Source organism: Ruditapes philippinarum, unplaced genomic scaffold (assembly GCF_026571515.1).
Source record: "Ruditapes philippinarum isolate M1 unplaced genomic scaffold, ASM2657151v2 ctg476_1_1_1_1, whole genome shotgun sequence".
Taxonomy (NCBI): Eukaryota; Metazoa; Mollusca; class Bivalvia; order Venerida; family Veneridae; genus Ruditapes; species Ruditapes philippinarum.
The window spans coordinates 73197-85003 of record NW_026858368.1 but is presented as its reverse complement, the minus strand read 5'-3'; the positions used below and the strand labels follow the sequence as shown (position 1 = coordinate 85003).

At 33.0% G+C, this 11807-nt stretch overlaps 1 long non-coding RNA gene across 1 annotated transcript; it reads right to left on the bottom strand.

Annotated features, from left to right (window-relative positions):
• Positions 1 to 298: 298 nt before the first annotated feature.
• LOC132752984 (uncharacterized) lies at positions 299 to 2351 on the bottom strand. The gene is made up of 3 exons (XR_009628887.1): positions 1737 to 2351; positions 1134 to 1343; positions 299 to 617 (listed from the first exon to the last, which is right to left on the bottom strand). It is a non-coding gene; the product is annotated as an uncharacterized LOC132752984 (long non-coding RNA).
• Positions 2352 to 11807: the final 9456 nt, after the last annotated feature.

Here is an 11807-nt window from a genome sequence, read left to right as displayed (position 1 = left end):
CCAACTGATTCATTAATGAATTGCAAATAAATTGTTAATGAATCACTAATAAATTGTTTTTTTTTCTTCTTCCATAAACCGAAATTCAATGTATTTAATGAATCATTAACAAATCAGGCTTGCCTGCTTATATTCATTTAATGGATTTTGAATAAATGCAGGTTCCAATGATGGTGTCAATTCCGGAGAAAAAATATGAAAATAATAATAATAATAATAAAACATATCTTGATAAATTTTATTTATTTTTCTTTTTTTTTACAAACAAAAGCTGACTAGATTAATCAAGAACATATAACAAGATTAAAATTTGTGAAAAAAATCTATGCCACCACATCATAACATTGAAAACTCATAATGTACGTGCATAGCTCATTTCATAAATATCCCTGCAAATAAAACAGGTAATGTCAGGTAAACAAGTAAAGGGGAATAATTCTGGAAATATTCGTGCTTGCTGTTAGGAATATATTTTCTAGTTTTAGAAACTAGGGCTTTATGTCAGTCTGAAAACATCTTTGCCTTCCTTTTCAGTGTCTGTCTGGAGCTACAACCTTTTTTTATTCCTATAATCATTAAATGTTGAATCTCTATACTGAGGCAATGAATGGCATACTCTGAAATAGAAAATAAAATTCTCATAAAAAGTATCATATTTATAAATAAAATATCAAAATTTAAACTTAGACTTCTGACATATCACTCTGAAAAAAAGTATAATATATTTTTTTTCTATTTGCAATACAATCTGAATTTGAATTTCAACTCGAGCCAAATACACTAAAGGACTCAACCACTTTGGACTGTACATGTTCTATTGAATAAAAACCAGCAGTATATTTCACAAAGTCTGATGATAGATAAATATTTGTTGATAAAACAAACCGGTGAATGTTCGATTTCATTTTCAACAGAGGAATGAACAAATATTTTGTAGTAAGTCCAGTTTTTTCCATTTGCTTCAATTAAATTTAAAACGAAATTGAAAGGCTATGACATTGAATTACTATATGTACATGAACAAAATTCAGATTGAAAAGTATTATTTTTTAACATTTACTAGTACTTAATATTTAAAAAGCACATTGTCGTTTTTTAAAATGATTAATATATATATGTAGCCCTATACTTACGCTTCAAAGACTCATATATGTCATTTCCTTGGAATGCTCTCGTCCCATAACTAATAGCAAACTCTTCACGATCAAAGAAGCCGTCCATCTGCATTTTATTATCTCCCGTTCATCTGCTTTTTACCATCTCATCAGAGTTGCTGATTTTTACGTTCTGTCCTTTCTTTGCTGCTCTTTTCAGTTAGCTCTTTTCAGTTTTCTGCGAGATAACTAAGTAAAAGAAAAATAGTCTTCAATAAAAAAGAACATCATTTTTCATCGCATTCAAATGTGCAGATGAGCTCAGTGTGAAACAATGCAGATTTATGTTTTTAAAATGAGCTGTACATAGATATCCACATGCGTGCAAATTTAAAACTTGTATCTTGTATCATAAATATTTTTTCAATCCAAATCAAATGAATAAAAAAATATTTAATTTAAGGTGGTGCCATTAGGGGGGGGGGACGAATCGTCACTAAAATGGGCGAGTCGTTATGGGGCGAATCGATCGTTATCCTAATCTGCACATTACTCCAGTAAATTTTATTTTTTGCCAACTTACATATGATCTAGAAGGTTATTAAAAACGCTATGTAGAACGAAAGAAAATTTTGAACTTACCGTCTATCAGTATACCATCTATCAGTAGTCTAGATGCCTTGATATTGTTTTTTATCCATATTTTTTTGTAACACCACAAGTTTTCATCTTCCAAAATAACCGCCTTTTTCCTATGCATAGAATTAATGCAAACGAAATGTTATTCCTAGCTACTATAGTATTGTATAAAGTTCCTAATTTTGCAGCTGCAATGACAAAATCTGTTGTAAGTTAGTTTGTTTCTGACATTAGTTATATCCAAAAGAAAGAAAACTGTTTGTATGGTAAGTTATCTTTTTCTGAAATGGCCAAAAAATTTCGTTTCCTATTAATCTTGTTCTGTTGTCGGCTGATAGGGGGCGCTCGGTAGGCTGCAGTTCCCTGCAAGATCTTATCGTTTAATCGCGCGGCTGGGAGCCATGCTGTTCAAAACAATATACTAACAACAGATGTTAAGTCCGCGAGAGAATTAAGTCTCTTTTTTACGACATTTTACCTTTTTACGCATATACGTTAATCTATTCGACAGTTTTTTTACTGATAATGATAGATCTAATCATAAAAAGCCGTGGGTATAGATCAGATTGCGTATTAACAATAATTAAGGAAGACAAAAACTGATCTTGATCACTCAAAAATAAAATGCAATCCGGTCAACTCGTCCCCTAGTCAACTCGTCCCCTAGTCAACTCGTCCTCTGGTCAACTCGTCACCTTTTTGGTCAACTCGTCCCCTACTTTTTGGTCAACTCGTCCTCAAAGAGTCAACTCGTCCCTAATATGTCAACTCGTCCCCTACGTTCGCTCTATTCGTCACTATTATGTTGTAAATCAATGTCTTTAAATAGTACGTTTTATGTAAAATTTATAATGAATTTGATTGATATCGAAATATTAATAAAATAACGTCTTTTTTACGTTAAATTTTAATGATCTTTATCTAACCCACGTGCCATAGCTTTGATGTAAAATACAAAGACAGGTAAGTTTGCAAACATTCAATTAATGTTTAATTAATCGGAGTTTTAATTATAATTAAAACTAAAATTAGGTCCAACTCTTTGATTTTTACCTCCTCCCTGAATGGATTAAAGACTGACGACAGATTAACAGAAATTGGAAGTGCTAAAAACTTGATGTCGGTGCGTATTGATCTCATTATAGAAGGATCGTGTCAATTAAAAACATGATAATTGTTTGTTGTGAAATTGTCAATTGTTTCTGATTTTTTTAAAATTGAATTTCATTGTAATATTATGGTCCATTATCATAGGAGTTGTATAAACATACATGCCTTTTGAAAGAGTTAGTATTTTTTTTTTCATTATATTTTTTAAATAAAAAATCCGTACAATGATATTTGCCGTGGATATTAACTAATTGAAAACATAAAGTAATTACTAAATATTCAAATTGCCATCTAATAATAAGTAAAGATTAATATTAAATTTCCATAAATAAATCTTTAAATTGATCTCAAAGAGGAGCTGTATAAAACCGAGTTCCAGAATTTCTTGTATAATACAAGTCAACATATTGAATGTATTAATTGTATTTAATTCAACATTTTCACATATTTGACCATACACCATCAAAAACAAAGTCGACATTTGGATAATAAAATTTTATATAACAACCTTTGGCACGATTTTCACGCGATTTGTATAATTTCTAATTAAAGACACGCGTTCTTTTAATATGTATATACGTATCCAACCACAGAGGCAAATGTGTCTTTAATCCTGTTATCAAATTACTATGTGTTTACTTTAATAACCAAAGGCACGTGTCATGATATATTTAATTAACAACAAAAAAAAAACTCCAAATATTCGCATACAAAAAGCGTCAAAATATGTCAAATTCAGTAATTTTATAATGTATTATTTTAACAGTCTATGATAATTTATTGGGGGGGGGGACGAGTTGGGGACGAGTTGACGAGGGGACGAGTTGTCCAAGGGACGAGTTGACCAAAAAGGTGACGAGTTGACCAGAGGACGAGTTGACCAGGGGACGAGTTGACTCTGAATCAATAAAATCTACATGCAAATTAGTTAAACATATTTAACAGTAAAACGAGTTTGTATAATTGACTCTTTTTTACGTTTTGCGCTGAGCATGGAATTAATAATATGGTGATGCTTAAACTAAGAGACTTGAAAAACCCATATATATTTTCCAGTGACTGATTAAAAACAAGTACGGTAATGAGTAAAGGGAAATTAAAAAAAAATATTTGTATAGTTGAGAGGGTTTAGTTGTTATGAACAGTAAAAACAAAAGGACCTACATCAATGAAAATTTCTGTTATAATTAAGCAAATTATGAACATCTGAAGTACAATGAATATGTTATGAATTGTATTGAATAAATCCTGGAAAATCTCTGATTTTAATGAATCATGAACAACTTGTGAATATCTCAGAACTTTAAAGTGTAATGAATTTGTAATAAATGGTATTAAATGCAGTCGGGAAAAGTTCTATTCCAATAAATCATGAATAAATTGTATACATTCCAGTTCAAGTGTAATGAATTTGCAATAAGTTGTATTGAATATATCTTATGTTTGTAATCTATGGTTAATAAATCTGACTTTTGTAATGAATCTATAATAAATGGGGTCTTTTCTTTCCAGTAAAAGCACAATTTATTTATGATTCATTTAATGAATCATGAACAAATTGTATTAACAAATCAGGAAAACATGATTTATTCCAGATTTATTCACAATTTTGATATAATTTGTTGATGTATTTTTTTGTTTGGGAAAGTCTCTTTCATAGCAGTACAAAAACAAATCGGCGACCAGGGGTGCACAATTAGTACCCATAGGAATTCCTATGATCTGTTTAAATAAGGTATTACCAAACCTGACATAAATGTTGTCTAAAAGAAAAGAGAGTGCTCTACAAACTTCGTCACAAGTCCACATAGTATAATGTTTAACAATACCGTTAGTAAAAAAAGCTTTGTTAGAATTACATGCTAGAAAGGTAACTTTTTCCCGTGCAAAAGTTTTCTGAATTAGGGAAATTAGTTTATCATTGATTAATTTATGTGGCAAAGTTGTATAAAGTGTAGAAAAATCGTATGTACTGACAGTTGAAGCTTGAAAGTTATTAATTTTGAATTTATCCAAGATTTCACCAGAATTTTTAATTGACCAAGAGAGATGTTTGCCTGAGTTTTCATAGACTTTATCACAATATCTAATTACATGTGTTTTAATGGCAGTCAAACAAGACGTCAATAAAATAGAAAGTTTACTTGTAGTGCAAGATGTAGAATTAGCAATAAATCTAGCTTTGTAAGGTTTTTTTATGTAATTTAGGAATCCAATACATAATAGGAAGTTTGAGTTCTTTTTCATTAATTTGGACTTTAAGATTGGAAATATTAGTTATATGATTGTTTACAATGTCTTTTTCGGAGGCAGAGGTTTTAGAATACGCATTAGTGCTATTTAGTTCCTTATGCAAAACGTTAATGTAATGGATTCGTCAAACAATTATAATATTATTAGCCGCCTTGTCCGCTGGCACCAAAACAAATTTTGAATGAAAAGCTAGAATATCTTTTTTCAGATGTCTTAAAGTAAGTCTTGGTTTAGGTGGCAAAAGATGTTCATTTCCACGATAAAAATTAATACGTGAATCAATAATTTTAAAGATGTTACGTTTCCATGTAACTAGAGCATTACTATCTGCATTTTCACGGCGACACCATTTGACCGAAAAATCCTCTATAGATTCAGCAATCTGACCACGACAAGCATTAAAATCAATCTCAGAAGGAATTCTGTATTTAGGTCCTTTCAAGAATAAGTTACGAATTCTTTTGTCTGCAATTATATCAAAATTACCAGTGATTATATGGCCAAAATCTGAATTACAGAATTTAGAAGTATTGCAGTCTCAAGTTGTTGGAGTATTAGACTGAATATCTAAGTCAGAAACCACTTTGTTGTAATTAAATATGATATTTCTAACAGGTTTCTTATATTTATAGCAAATAATTGGTATCTCGGAGTTTTTGAAGTATAAAGGAACTGAATTAGTGACACGTTTATCACGAAAAATACTTGGTAAATCGATGAAATCGATACCTTTATTAAGAAAGGTTACTTTTAGGAAATGCCTGTTGTGGTCAGAAGTGTTGTCGATATGAGGTCTTAAGACGTGCTGAGTATAACTTTGAATAAGATAAGCTGCTGTATATAAAGGATCTGTTTATCTGCCTCCGCGTCTAAGATTTTCAGAGATGATAATGAAAGGGAAGTAAGACGTGATAACATTGCATGTTTACCAGAGTTTTTTAAGATAATATTTAAGTCGGTGACAGACAGGGTAATTTTAGATTTACGTTTGATGTTGCCATTTCTACGTACTCCGTGAGATCGGGATTTACGTTTACGAATATTCAGAATAGAAAATATATCAATGTTTGGATCTTTAGAGAGGTTACCTTGTTGAAAAATATTGTCATTTAGGCCAAGTGGGAAAGGCGTTTGTAAGTTCTTGATCCATTTTAATTCTGCTAAGTGTCTAACTTTAACTTTAAAACTAGCAGAAGCATCAGAATCGTAAATTATTTGTTCCACTGGTTGAATTGAAACATTTTTAAATGAATGACCATCTTTACGAAAATGTTTGATAAAAGCCACAATATCTCACAATCAACAAAGGCACGCATTGACACATAAAACATTCTGCTATCCGATGTAGGCAGAGGTAGAATGTCATGTTTTGTTTTGATATGTTTACGAAATTTCTGATAAAAGTGGTGGAACGTCTTGTTTTGAAAGTGGTACAAAATTTCTGATAAATGTCTCCCGTTTTCACAGATATATGTAAGCTTCAAAACCCTGTTTTATTTACTCCAGCAACCATAATGTCTCAAAAGACGATTCTGTTTGTTTGGCTGATTTTACGGCACACAAACACAGTTATAGTGAAAGACGTTTTCAAAATGAACCTTTTAATGTATGTTGATGAGGTATAAGACAGTATAAAAACGATGCCGTGAAACAATGAAAAAACTTGAGTGATTTTCCGACAGATGCTCTGACAAACAACAACATCACATTTATTGATTGATTCATTTTAGTATCTGATTGTTTGTTGTTTGTTTGTTTTGGTTTTAACGGCACATAGACAAATAACTGGCCATACCGCGCCGAACACTATTATTGTTAACATAAGGATATTAAACCTCAAAAGGAGGTTAGTACATCATTATAATATGGGTTTGTTAACCCTTTACCACATGAGCATATTGTGAAAAAATGGCCGTTTTCATTTAAAAGCCTCATGTTACAAGTTCAAACTGCTCCAGTACTGATGAAGTTTGGCACAAATGTTTTTCAATGTGCTGCAACTTCTCAAAAGATTAAGATAGAGTAAAAGGCTTTTCAGCGTTGGTTACACGTTACCTTACGATCGACCTGAGGCCATTTTTAGCCTGTCACATGTACAAAATTTTCTTGGCGATGAGGGGGGCTACCACCCCCTTCAAACCCCCGAAACAGAAGGGGGCACATCCCCCTTCTGGCAACCCCCTGATGTGTCTATTTGATAAGGGATAGCGTCGAAAAAGTTATCACTTTTTTTACACCATTTCTCAAACGAAATAAGTGTTTAGGGTCTCAATAAAGCATTATTTTTCACTATTTGAGGACTCAACAGGGGAATAAAAAAGCGTTAAATGAGGTCCATATGAAGAAACTAACTCTTTTACACTGTCTTAAAAATATGCATTAATGTTTGCCATTTGTTTGTTCATTAATGTTTGCCATTTGTTTGTTGATCTTTCCACTTTCTATCATTGCCAAGTATAACCTACACTAACATTGTCCAGAGAGCAAAAACAATCATAACGCAATTTGTAACAATAAAAAATGTCTTATAAAAATGGGACGGTGCCAAGGAGTCATAGTTGTGTATAGTTAACAATGGATCAATGATAATGTCGACGTGCGAGACTATTTTTAAATAAAGAGAAATAAAGAATCTCTAAGGAACGCACAAAACGACAAAATTGACAAGCAATTATCATAGTATTGCAAGCAATCCATAAGTCCCCTACCAGTAAGAGCCCAAGTAACATTCTGAAGGGCCATTGGCCATTCACTTAGGTTCCTATTTTAAGTAAATTTGTTGAAAAAGTTCTTTAAAAGTGATCACAGGAAACAGTTTTTATGTACAGACAGACGGACTGAAGGACACTCTAAAGTTATTTTTTAAACATCCCTGTTATCAAAATATAACATTTTTAAAATCCTATCATGATTGAAGAAGTTGGAGTAAAAATTACCAATTTCTCAAAAAAAAGTCTAAGTTCAAAAGGGGCATAATTCTGGAAATAGTCTTGCTAGAGTATTGAACACTCACAAATGTTGAGTGATAATAAGAAACATTTATATGAAGTTTGAAGTAGATACATTCAAAAAAGAAGTTATTAAAAAAAAAAACAATGTTTTTTTCATGAAAATTTTAAGTTCAAGGGAGGTAATTCTGATAAATTTTGTGCTAGAGTTGTGAACCTTGTCACATATGATGTGGTTGATGACAAGCAACTTATATTTAAAGTTTGAAGAAAATACCTTAAGAAATAAAGAACTTATAGTGAAAAAACTTAAAAACTAGAATCAGAAATCTTGAAATTCAGTCTATTTGTTGCCATAGCAACCAGAATTTTCAACATAGGAAGATAAGAAAAGGATGTGCATAATTTCCATACTGCCATCTACCCATATGTCGAGTTTCATAAACATATTTTCAGTACTTTTTGTGTTATCACTGGATCCAGGTTATGTGTAAAATTTGCCATATTTTCAATCTATTTGTTGCCATAGCAACCAGAATTTTCAACATAGGAAGAAAAGAAAAAGACGTGCATAATCTCCAAACTGCCATCTATCCATATATCAAGTTTCATAAAAATATTTTCAGTACTTTTTGCGTTATCGCGGGATCCAGGTTATGTGTAAAATTTGCCATATTTTCAGTCTATTTGTTGCCATAGCAACCAGAATTTTCAACATAGGAAGAAAAGAAAAAGACGTGCATAATCTCCATACTGCCATCTATCCATATATCAAGTTTCATTAAAATATTTTCAGTACTTTTTGCGTTATCGCGGGATCCAGTTTTGTGGACGGACGGACTGACGGACGGACAGACGGACAGACGGACTGACGGACGGACGGACGGACGGAGGGTAAACCTAAAGTCCCCTCCGGTAAACCGGTAGGGGACTAAAAATGTTGAAGGCTCGGTTTGACTGAACTTGTTGGAAAGTGCAAGTTACTGTCAACGCCCCTTTACACCGGTTTAAGCAGTATCCGACATTTAGATATTAAGGAAGTATTATTATGCTTACGGTCCATGGCATCACTGCGTGCCTACATCAACTATAAATCAACTGATTGACATGAGATCTCAAAGTCGATTGTGTTTGTTGGGTTGGTTTTACGGCGCACGACACAGTTCTAGTGAATAACGTTTTCAACATGAAGCTTAATGTATATTCATTAATGTGGTATAAGACTGTATAAAACGATGTCGTGAAATTAATATGACCTTTAGCCTTCTTACATTTCATACAATAACATGGCGATAACTGCGTTCTTTTGTTCCTTTTCATTACCCAGAGCTAAGCAAACTGAGGATGTATATGTTTTATTACGACTTTTTGTTGAAAGATGTTAATTTGTTGTATTCGTTCTTGTTTCAACAACGTTCTGAATGTCAATGAAGTTCTATGGAGAAAGAGACGACTGTTCGATTTTTCGTCATTACCTGATGGGCACAACCTTAAAGATGATAGATGACAAAAAGGTATACAAATTAATATACAAATAAGTTATTTGATAGCGATTTAAAGGGAATTATAGGATCTGCTGTTGACTACTTATTTTAATTTTTTTGCAATTTCCATATAAAACAGGAATTACTTTTTTCCTTAATGTCAAAATGTCATTGATGTAAATATTTTCGATATTATCCTGTTGCACATTTCAATAAGCAGAACCGGAAGTGAAATGCAATCGTTAGTTGTTTTGAATCAGTTACACATTAGTCTTATCTTTAAATAAGTATTCCTATATGTAACTATTTGAAAATTTCGTTACATCTAACTTTCTTCTTAGAGTCTAAGCGCGGCGGGTGAACCGTCACAGGAATTTCACGATGACAGTACCCCACTGTCACCATCGTTTGCTCAGGAGAAAGAGAACGAAAGTCATGATGCGGAGGAGAACGTAACTGTAGACGAGAAAAACTGCAGGATATGTAAGCAGGCAGAAGTGAAGGGGAAAAGTTTGTGGGTGGGATGTGAATTTCGGGATTTAAGGGATGAAAGTGAATGCAATTACTGGGTACATGTAGAGTGTTTAGGATTCTGTGGAATTAACGATAGAGTGTTAAAAAACTTTTTTCCCCATATTTTCAAATAAATTTTAAATAAATCATATGTTATCAACAAATTATCTTCTAAGTTTTTCAACGCAGAATATCAAAGAAGTAGGTTCCTTCTTTTTTACGGTATCACGCGATTATGCATGTTTATTTTCGTCATATGTAGTTTATTCTTATTTCCATCACTCTTTAAAATACAATTTTGAATTAACATTATTTCAAAAGTGAAATTATTTTTTTAATATTAACATTCAGATCACGGTCACATGACAATGCTCCCCAACCGCCCCACCGAAGATCAGACAGGTGTCGACGGACCCTCGCTAAGGATCAAAGGCATATGCCGCTTCTTTTGTCGGTGTCACGTGGCCTTCATTATTGTCTGCTATTGTTTTTGGTCGTCTGCTCATTTTTGAAGTGTCCAGTTGTGTGAACAGTTAATTTCATCAAGATGGTAATAGTGTTTAGCGATGGCTGTGGGTATCAGAATAGAAACAGTATACTTACTAGTTGTAATACATTATGCCACATTTCTAAAAAAACTTGGAATTGAAATATGTGTCCATGTGCCCCGAAACTATGTTGACTCATTAGCTTCTGCAAGACCAAGTCAGCCCTACACAGTTCATTATGTAGATAATGGTTTCTTAAGAAAGTATTCTGAGCTATCTTTTTACTCGTCAATCAGGCCAGGAAGTAAAGTAGGAGATCAAGTGGTAACTGATCTGCGAGTATTGCATTGCAACCCAGATGGGACTGTATAATACAAGCTCTCATTCGACGGCGAATTGACAGATTTCCCTCGCAAGACACGAAAAACTGACTCCACCTACTTACACGATGAACCAGCGCAAATGCATGACGGTCCCCTGAAAATAAAGGCGTCCAAGTACGAACATCTTCAAGAGCTCAAAAGTGTGATACCTCGAGATTTTCATGGATTCTATGACAACATTAACTGCGAAAGGATGTTTTGAAGAGCGTTTGAAAATGTATATATTTAGTATGTTTGCTACATGTATCGATTCATGTAGACTTAAGTTCTGGATTCCGGCCGGATTTACTATAGTTCATGTTTAATGTATAGTTGTGAGTATGTTGTGTCATATCATAATGTTCTAAATGAAGATAACATTTTTATTTGCATGAATTCATTAATTCTGAAAAACTTAATCTTGGATGACTCTAAAACTGACATGACAGTCTTTATAACACGGAGTGGTTCTTTTACAGTTTTGTATTCTAGTTCATATTGTGTTATAATTGTGTAACTGCATTAAAACAAAATGTTCGGTTATTTGTTAATCAGTTTGAATAAAACTTTGATACTGTAATACGGATGGCTTTAATTTTTACCAATTAAAACTTGAAATGATATGTTTTCATGGTACTAGAACCGCATCAAGGTCGCCCACTTGAAATCCTTGCAGTTTCTCACGCCGAATGAGGGTCATAGGTTTGAGCCTAGCTACCAACCATTGATACCGCCTCCGTGGTCGAGGGGTTAGAGTCGATTACTTCTAATCCAGTTACCTCTCTGGCGTGGGTTTGATCCCCGGGAGATGCTTTGGTAGTTTAGCGCGGAGGAAGGTTGTCTAGTACTGGTGTAACTCTCCAGGAACGATGATTAGGAAACTACCCGCCTATATGACTGAAATACTGTTGGGAAA